General features: G+C 40.7%; 1 pseudogene; it reads right to left on the bottom strand.

The window, feature by feature from the left end:
* Positions 1-27: 27 nt before the first annotated feature.
* The window catches only part of LOC142743419 (derlin-2-like), a 38,307-nt pseudogene continuing 29,352 nt past the window's right edge, over positions 28-8,982 (bottom strand).

The following is an 8,982-nucleotide window of genomic DNA, read 5'->3' as shown; positions in this document are numbered from 1 at the left end:
TTTTATGTTCCAACAGGTTAAGTCTGTTCTGGTTAAAGTCATGTTTAATTATAGATCTAATCTGTGCTTCATCCAATTATTACATGTCTGTCAAAGGATCAATGCACGGTAAGAATATGGCGTATTTTGTCTACCGTTAAAATATAATCCTGGCAAAGGTAATTACAGAAAAAGGTAATGGCCGACCTTTCTTGTCCCATATAACTCATTTCTGCATGGCTCATAGCTTAGAAAAGATCATTTACTTCAAGATGTCCGGGACATTTGGGTTCATGACACTTCAGTCATCTTGAGGTGGTTGGTCATTGTACCATTGGTTTACAATATCTTCTGGTAAATGGTTGTAGCTGGGGTCCGAGGGAGGATCATCAAATATTTGTTTCCTGTAGAAGACATACAAAGCTGCTCATCTCATGACATTGAATAGTATTGCTGGTTGTAAGAAGTTGCATTCATACACTCAGAATGTAGTGGGCATGCTTTCTTCCAGAATCCCAGGGCCACTATTTATTACATTGGTTTTTGAAAGTGCACTCATTGAACGCATCCTTGTTTCCATGCCATGGTTTGTTTTTATACAGCGGATTATCTAGTACAAAATGTTCAGTCTCTGCAAATAATGTCTCCTATGCCAACATCTGCCTATTACCTGAAATCCAGCCAGCATAATAGATCAACTAATGGTTAGAGTGAGGACACGTCTTCATCTGGGTTTATCATACTCACAAAATTGCTGGAGTAACTAAGAGCTTTTTTTCCTCCTGGTTGGTTTGGGAAAACGTCCTCAAGAAAGAAGTAAATGTGCCCAGTTGCAATGCCTGAAAAAGAAGAAATACATTACAGGTGGTCTAAAATGGAGCGAACGTATGATGCTTGAGGATAGAATGAATTGGTTTACAGTGGACCTGCAAGCCATGTATCTTACCTAGGGCATCAACAAGGATGGAATCGCCCACTAGTAGAGAGAGCCATAAGCACCCAGGGCAGGTAAGGGGCTTGAACTGTCAGAATTCCAAGAATATTGATTTGAACAAAAGGATTTCTGCGGCACCAAACATATACCAACATCAAGGTGAAAGCCTGGCCTAGGAACGAGAGATTGACAAAAAGACCAAAAACCTGTCTCTTGTTTAAGGAGAGTAGGACGTTCATGTATTCAGAAATGCATTATCGTTATTTTTGTTGTTAGCCAGTCTTGCTGCATAGACAAATTTTAAAGGTAACTTGTCAGTGACTTTTTGCTGCCCCCTCTAAATGCAGCATAAAGTAGTAAGACGCCCTGATTTCAGCGGTCTGATAGATATATATATATGTAATTAGTTTAGTGATTTAGATAGAGAATTTACGTTTAGAACATTGCAGCGCTCAAGGTATAATCATGAGCTGCCGGTCCCCCCTGCCTAGTTGCCGTTGATTGATTGCTTTCCCCTTACGCACAGTAATAGGGGGAGAGCTGTCAATCATTGACGGGGGAGCGTCCGCTCATGAATACGTCTGAATCCTTCCAGTGCAATCTGAGCGCTGCAACGTTCTAAATGGAAGTTCTCTAAAATTACTAAATTATCCGATAGTGACAGACCACTGAAATCAGTGTGTCGGTCATAGGGCAGCATAAAGCTACTGATAGTTCCCATGCTTGCACTTTAGAGGGAACCTTTCTGCAAAGGTGTCATTATGGGGGTTTAATGTATATAGTAAACTCTTACACCCCCTCTAGTGGTAGCTGGAGGTAGCCAGAACATGCAACACATTGTTTTCTGTAAAGGCTTTGGTCAATTAACAGTATAGTGTAAATGCTGCAGTCAGTCTGTCCACATTCTAGTGTACAGTGGCTAGCGTGGTGGCTCAGTGGTTAGCACTATTGCCTTGCAGTGCTGGTGTCTTTAAAGGGAATGTGTTACAAATTGATTTTTTTTTTTTTAACTAAGTTACTTCTTTTTTATTACATTCTTTGTTTTTTGCTGTTTTTTTTTTTCTTCCACGTGGTGGGAAGTATTACAAATTAAATAATAATTTGACATGTTTTCCTATGTTGGCCACCAGAGGGAGCACTTCCCAGAATTACAGCAAGGTGAATAAGGGAAAACAACCTGACTCACAGCTGCTGTAAATGTGGGAGGGAATCTCACCCCCCCCCCCTCCATATTTTTGGCTATAAGACAGGAAGAGGTGTCTTCAAATTGCTAAGCATTGTGTGGCTCCCATTTTGGCAGAGCTTTTACAATGCAGCTGGTAGAATCTATAGGACACCCTAAAAGGCTAAGAATGATGAATGTGAAGTGAATGACTTTTCAATTTGCAGGTTCACACGGTGTGTATTTGACGTGGTTTTTTGGCGCATTTTACGTGACAAAAACCGTATCAAAAATCGCTTCATTACGCTTTTCATTTACATAATTGGTCAAGTGTGCTGTTAGTACATACAACGCATTTTTTTTTATACGCGTTGTGTGAAAGTGTAGAGTCAATTCCTTTGCATGTAAAACGTCCCAAATGTTCCCATAGTCAATGGGAGTCCTAATTTTGCCAAAAAGCACTTACAAAATGCGTAAAAAAACAAATGAAAAAAGCGTCAAACGCTTGATTAAGCTTCCCATTTATATCAATGGGAAAGCAAGCTGATAGTTTTTTACGCAAGCGTTTTTTTAAAAACGTGTTGCGTAAAAAAGCGTTGCATCAATTCCTTGGTGCATAAAATGCGCAAAATGTTCCCAGAGTCCTAACTACACGCCCAAAAACTTGGAAAAAGGAATTTTGCATGGCCCCATAGAAATGAATGGGTCAGTGCGCTATCTGTAAAAAACAAAAAAACAAAAACGGATAGCACACTGAAGCATTTCACTGAAGTGTGCTTGAAGCCTAACAATTTCTTTTGCAGGTTCCACTGGACCTATTGGACTACGTTGTAGATTCGGTGGACTATTGCGATCTACGGTTTTTGTTTAAAATGGTTAGCGAGGATTGTGTGGGGGAGTTTTTAATCTCAATAAAAATATTTTCTAATGTCTGTGTTTTTTAATACTTTACCACCTTAGTAATGGCTGTTGTCTGTTTGACACAGTCTAATACTAAGGCAGGGCTTAGTGTCAGCCAGTAAAAAGGCTAATACTAACCCCTATTATTACCCCAGTACCCACCGCCGCCAGTGGTATCTGGAGGAGCACGGTACAATCCAGTACACGACCATCTGTTGTTAAGGTTGAGCACTGTGGGCGGCCTCAGGCTGGGAAGAGACAAAAAACGTGAATTTTACCCACCCTTGTAATGCTAGGCTGCTGCTGCTGTGTTGTATCTGGCTGGTTATAAAAAAAAATGGAGGGTACCCCATGAAATATTTTTTTTTTTTCTTAAAAATTACGCAGGGTCCCCCATATTTTCATAACCAGCCAGATACAACACAGCAGCAGGCTAGCATTACCAGGGTGGGAAAATTCAGTTTTTGGCTCTTCCCAGCCTCATAATACCAGCCTGAGGCCATCACAACAGATGGTTGGGTACTGGATCGTACCCGTCTCTTCCCATTACTCCTGGTGGTGGTGGGTACCAGGGTAATAATAATGAGGGGGGGCGTGTTAGGGTTAGCTTTTTACCGGCTAACACTAAGCTACTAACTGCCATTACTAAGGCGCTAATAAAGTAATAAAAAAAACCCCACAGAAATAAGAAAATATTTCTATTGAAATAAAAACTCCCCCACTCAACCCTCATTAACCATTTTATTAAAAAAGTTCAATAGGTCCAGCGGAACCTGCTAAACCCAAAAAATAAAGTTAGTAATATGAAAAATATAAATACTTATACTCACCTACAGCGACTTCTGTCTTCTCCCCACAATACTAGAGGTCCCCACATGCAAACCATCAGACAAGCACCCTGCATGCACCTCCCCCCACACATAAGCCCACACAAACAATTGATGATTCTTCAAAACCGCTGATAAGCAGCTATGAGGGATCAGCGGCGCCCGTGCATACTCCACTGCACAAAAATAGGATACCGACCTGCTGCGCACGATACACGGCTCTGCTATATATATATATATATATATATATATATATATATATATACACACACACACACGTGTGCGCAAGGGTGGGGGCGTGAGACAGACAGACACAAACCTTACCTGCAGTGCGGCCGCTCTTTAAAATGGCGCCGGCTTTCCCCCTACAAATCAGCTTCTATGTCGGATTGCTCTGAACTGCGCTTGCACAGTACAGAGCGAGATGGCAGTAGCACAGGATATAAGGAACAGCTCCCGTTCATTGTGTCCTATGTACTGTGCTGCCGTAATTTCTTCTATATGTGTCGTTAAGAGACATACACAGATGAAATAAAACATGGCAGCCCCAGTACAGTAAGAAAGTGTTAATAAAAAAACCACAATGTGTTAAATAAAGTACATATAATATTTTATTAACTAAAAACACAAATTAATAAAAAAAATCATGACACCTTTCCTTTAACCCCTTATGGACACAGCCTGCTTTCGCCTAATGGACCAGGCTATTTTTTTCAAATCTGACGTGTCACTTCATGTGATAACTTTGGAATGCTTTTATTTATCCAAGCGAGTCTGAGTTTTTCATGTACTTTAAGCTAGTGGTAAAATTTGGTCAGTGTTTATTTGTGAAAAGCACCACAATTGAGAGAGAATTAGCAAAAATTAGCATTTTTATATATTTAAATGTATTTGCTCGTAAGAAAGATAGTAATACCACACTAAATAATTACAAGTTCACATTTCCCATATGTCTACTTTTATGTTTGCATCGTTTTTTGAACGTCTTTTTATTTTTCTAGGACGTTACAAGGCTTAGATATTTAGCAGCAATTTCTCATATTTTCAAGAAAATTCCAAAAGCCTTTTTTTTCCCAGTTCCGTTCTGAAGTGGCTTTGAGAGCCTTATATATTAGAAAACCCCTATAAATCACCCATTTTAAAAACTGCACCCCTCAAAATATTCAAAACAGCATTTATAATATTTTTTAACCCTTTAGGCGTTTCACAGGAATTAAAGCAAAGTGGAGTCGGGTGTTCCAATGCCAATCCTGAGTCGGTTGGTATAGGAAGACCCGGTCATATTCCCGGTAAAAAGGGACCTTCTCTCCCCGGGACCTTTTTATCAAGAAGTGGATACTGAATCGATCAACATTGATCCTATAAGGCAGAAAACCATGGGCTTTCAGGAGAGGTAATTTCAACCATTCTTTTAAGCCATAAGGAGGTAACTTCGAAAATCTGGAAGAAATTCTGTTCCTGGCATGGAGATCCAGATCAAGACCCCTTTTCACCTAACATAGCAAAAGTCCTAGATTTTCTTCAAGCGGGGTTCAAAAAGGGACTTCGTCCTAGTACCCTAAAGGTACAAATTTCGGATCTAAGTAATTTTTTCAACACCCCCTAGCTGAACATAGGGAGATAAAAGATTTACACAGGCCGTTTCTAAATTAAAAACATCCCTTAAAAGATCAGTATCTTCTTAGGACCTAAATATAGTCTTGGCGGCTCTTTGTGATTCTCACTTTGAGCCCATCAACTTTATATCCATAGGAGCTTTAACTTTAAAAACTTTTTTTTTAGTTGCCATTACATCAGCAAGAAGGATTGGAGAAATGCAATCTCTTTCCATCATAGAACCTTACTTAAAGAGGCTCTGTCACCAGATTTTATAATCCCTATCTCCTATTGCAGCTGATCGGCGCTTCAATGTAGATTACAGTAACGTTTCTCTTTTTCAAAAACGAGCATTTTTGGCTAAGTTATGAGCATTTTTATATTTATGCAAATGAGCCTTTCTTATGCACAACTGGGCGTTTTTAATCTTATTTCCAACTTGGCGTGTATTGTGTGTGTGTACATCTATGTGTGTTTACTTGTTTTACTAGCTGGGCGTTGTGAATTGAAGTGTATGATGCTGACGAATCCGCATCATCCCCTTCTCTTCGTTACCACCCAGCTTCTGGCAGTGCACAGACACACAGCGTGTCCTCGCGAGATCACGCTGTGACAGCTGTCAAACGACGACGCGTAAATGACAGGTCGTCGGCACAGTACGTCGGCAAACCCATTCAAATGAATGGGCAGATGTTTGCCGACGTATTGTAGCCTTATTTTCAGACGTAAAACGAGGCATAATACGCCTCGTTTACGTCTATAAATAGGCCGTGTGAACCCAGCCTAAGGGTATGTTCACACGCAGAGTCAAAAAGTCTCAAAATACAGAGCTGTTTTCAAGAGAAAACAGCTCCTGATTTTCAGAAGTTTTTTGTGCCACTCGCGATTTTCACGGCCGTTTTTGGAGCTTTTTTCGTCATTCGGGCGTTTTAGCCCCGAATTACGTCTGAAAATGCGGCTCAAAAGCGTCGGCAAACATCTGCCCATTTATTTGAATGGGTCTTACGATGTTCTGTGCCGACGGTAATTTTTTTTACGCGCCGCTGTCCAAAGGCAGCGCGTAAAAAAGACGCCCACGTCAAAGAAGTGCCTGTCACTTCTTCAGACGTAAATGGAGCCGTTTTCCATGGACTCCATGGAAAAACAGCTCCAATTAGGTCCGTAATGGACGCAGCGAAAGACGCCTGCACATGCCATTATGGCTGAAATTACGGTGCTGTTTTCTCCTGAAAACAGCACCGTAATTTCAGCCGTAACGGACGCTGCCGTGTGAACATACCCTTACACTGTCCGTAGCAGTGACACGCCCCCTCTGCAAGTTCGGCAGAAGACTAATCTTGAAAGCTGAAGAGAGAGCGTGCGCGCTATAGCACTGCCCATATCTGATTGGACAGTGTCACAGCGATGTTACATGCCCCCTTGCCAGTACACGCCCCGTTGACCGTTCAGGGGGTTATTTAAATATCGGGCGCCAAATATATCGGCACCGATATCTAAATAACGGAGGGAGGTAGAAATGTTTTTTTAAGTGCCCCAGGGTTTGTTCAGCCCTCCCCATTACATGCTGCACATGTATGGGGAGGTGAAAGGTTCCCTTTAAAGGGTTGTAATATATTATATTATGAAATATTATTATACTGTATGGGGGCACTAAAGGGGTATTATAATTTTTTTTTTAATGATGGGGTGGGGCACCGAAAGATCATTTCGCATGGGGCACCATCTATCCTAAGGCCGGCCCTGCAAATCCCGCGGATGTGTCATAAATGTCTCTCGTGGGAAAACCCCTTAAGGACCCAGCCACTTTTAGACCTTATGACACAGCCTCATTTTTTAAATCTGACATGTTACTTTATGTGGTAATAACTCCAGAATTCTTTTACCTATCCGAGCGATTCTGAGAATGTTTTCTAGTGACATATTGTACTTTGTTAGTGAAAAATTTTGGTCCATAAATATTTGTGAAAAACACCAAAATTTTGAGAATTTGCAAAAATTAGCATTTTTCTAAATTCAAATGTATCTGCTTGTAAGACAGATAGTAATACCACACAAAATAGTCACTAGTTAACATTTCCCATATGTCTACTTTATGTTTGCATCATTTTTTGAACATTCTTTTATTTTTCTAGGACGTTACAAGGCTTATAATTTTAGCAGCAATTTCTCACATTTTCAAGAAAAGTTCAAAAGGCTATTTTGTCAAGGACCAGTTCAGTTCTGAAGTGGCTTTGAGGGCCTTATGTATTAGTAACCCCCACAAATCATCCCATTTTAAAAACTGCACCCCTTAAAGTATTCAAAACAGCATTTAAAACGTTTCTTAACCCTTTATGCGTGTCACAGGAATTAAAGGAACAGTGTCACCACAAATTTTTTTTTAATATGTTAAAGATGTTAGTGCTTTATTAAAAACGTTTGGATTAATTTGTGTGTTTGTGTGTTACTTTTTCTTATTTTTACACTTTTTCTTCCCTATGGGGGCTGCCATTTTTTTTTTCCATTTCTGTATGTGTCGATTAACGACACATACCGACATGGAATACGGCAGCTCCAGTCCCATAGGGAATGCGAACGGGGCCCGTTCCATCCACTAACATGTACGCCGCTGTGTGGGAACGGCGCATGCGCCGCTCCCACACAGTTCAATTTGAAATGCGCGCCGTCCGGCGCCATTTTCCTGTGGACCGGAAGTCGCGGCCGGACAGTAAGATTACTACTTCCGGTCGCGGCTTCCGGACTTGTGCACATGGAGCAGCAGACGGAGCGGATGGATCGGAGGGAGCGGCGGCGACTGGAGCAGGTAAGGGATTTCTATGTATGTTTGTGTTTCAGTGTGTGTTTACTACTGTATGTAAACCTTCTACACTGTGTGTTAGCTCAAAAAATGGCGACACACAGTGTAGGAGGTTAGACCGTTCAAACCCCTCGTTTCTCCCGGCACTAGCCAGGATAAAGGAGGGGGGGATGCTGAGAGCTCACTAGAGCGAGGGCTTTTTACCCAATTTTGCAGCATAAAGCAATGTGGTTGCTTTACCACATGCAATGCTGCAATTTTGGGAATGGCTCCATCTAGTGACCAGCAATGGGAAATATTATAAATTAGAATCCAATTGAATCCAATTTATAATATTTCCTGACTCGTGAAAAAAAAAAAAAATTAGAACAATGTTTAATCACCTATACACTAATTGTTTAACTAAAAAAAAAACAAAACATGTTTTGCTGGCAACACATTCCCTTTAAAGCAAAGTGGAAGGGAAATTTGCAAATTTCATTTTTTTTTGCAGAAATTCCTTTTTAATCAATTTTTTCCTGTAATACTGAAGGTTTTTACAAGAGAAACACAACTCAATATTTATTGTCCTGATTTTGAAGTTTTTAGAAATATCCCACATGTGGCCCTAGTGCGCTACGGGCCTGAAACAAAAGCCCCAGAAGCAAAGGAGCACCTAGAGGATTTTTCGGCCTTCCTTTTCTTAAATTATATTTCAGGCACCATGTCACGTTAGAAGAGGTCTTTTGGTGCAAAAACAAAGGAAACCCCCCAAAAGTGACCCCATTTGGGAAACTACACCCCTAGA

This window comes from Rhinoderma darwinii, chromosome 1, assembly GCF_050947455.1.
Source record: "Rhinoderma darwinii isolate aRhiDar2 chromosome 1, aRhiDar2.hap1, whole genome shotgun sequence".
NCBI lineage: Eukaryota > Metazoa > Chordata > Amphibia > Anura > Rhinodermatidae > Rhinoderma > Rhinoderma darwinii.
Note: the sequence above shows the minus strand (reverse complement) of the source record. Positions and strands in the feature narration are given on the sequence as shown.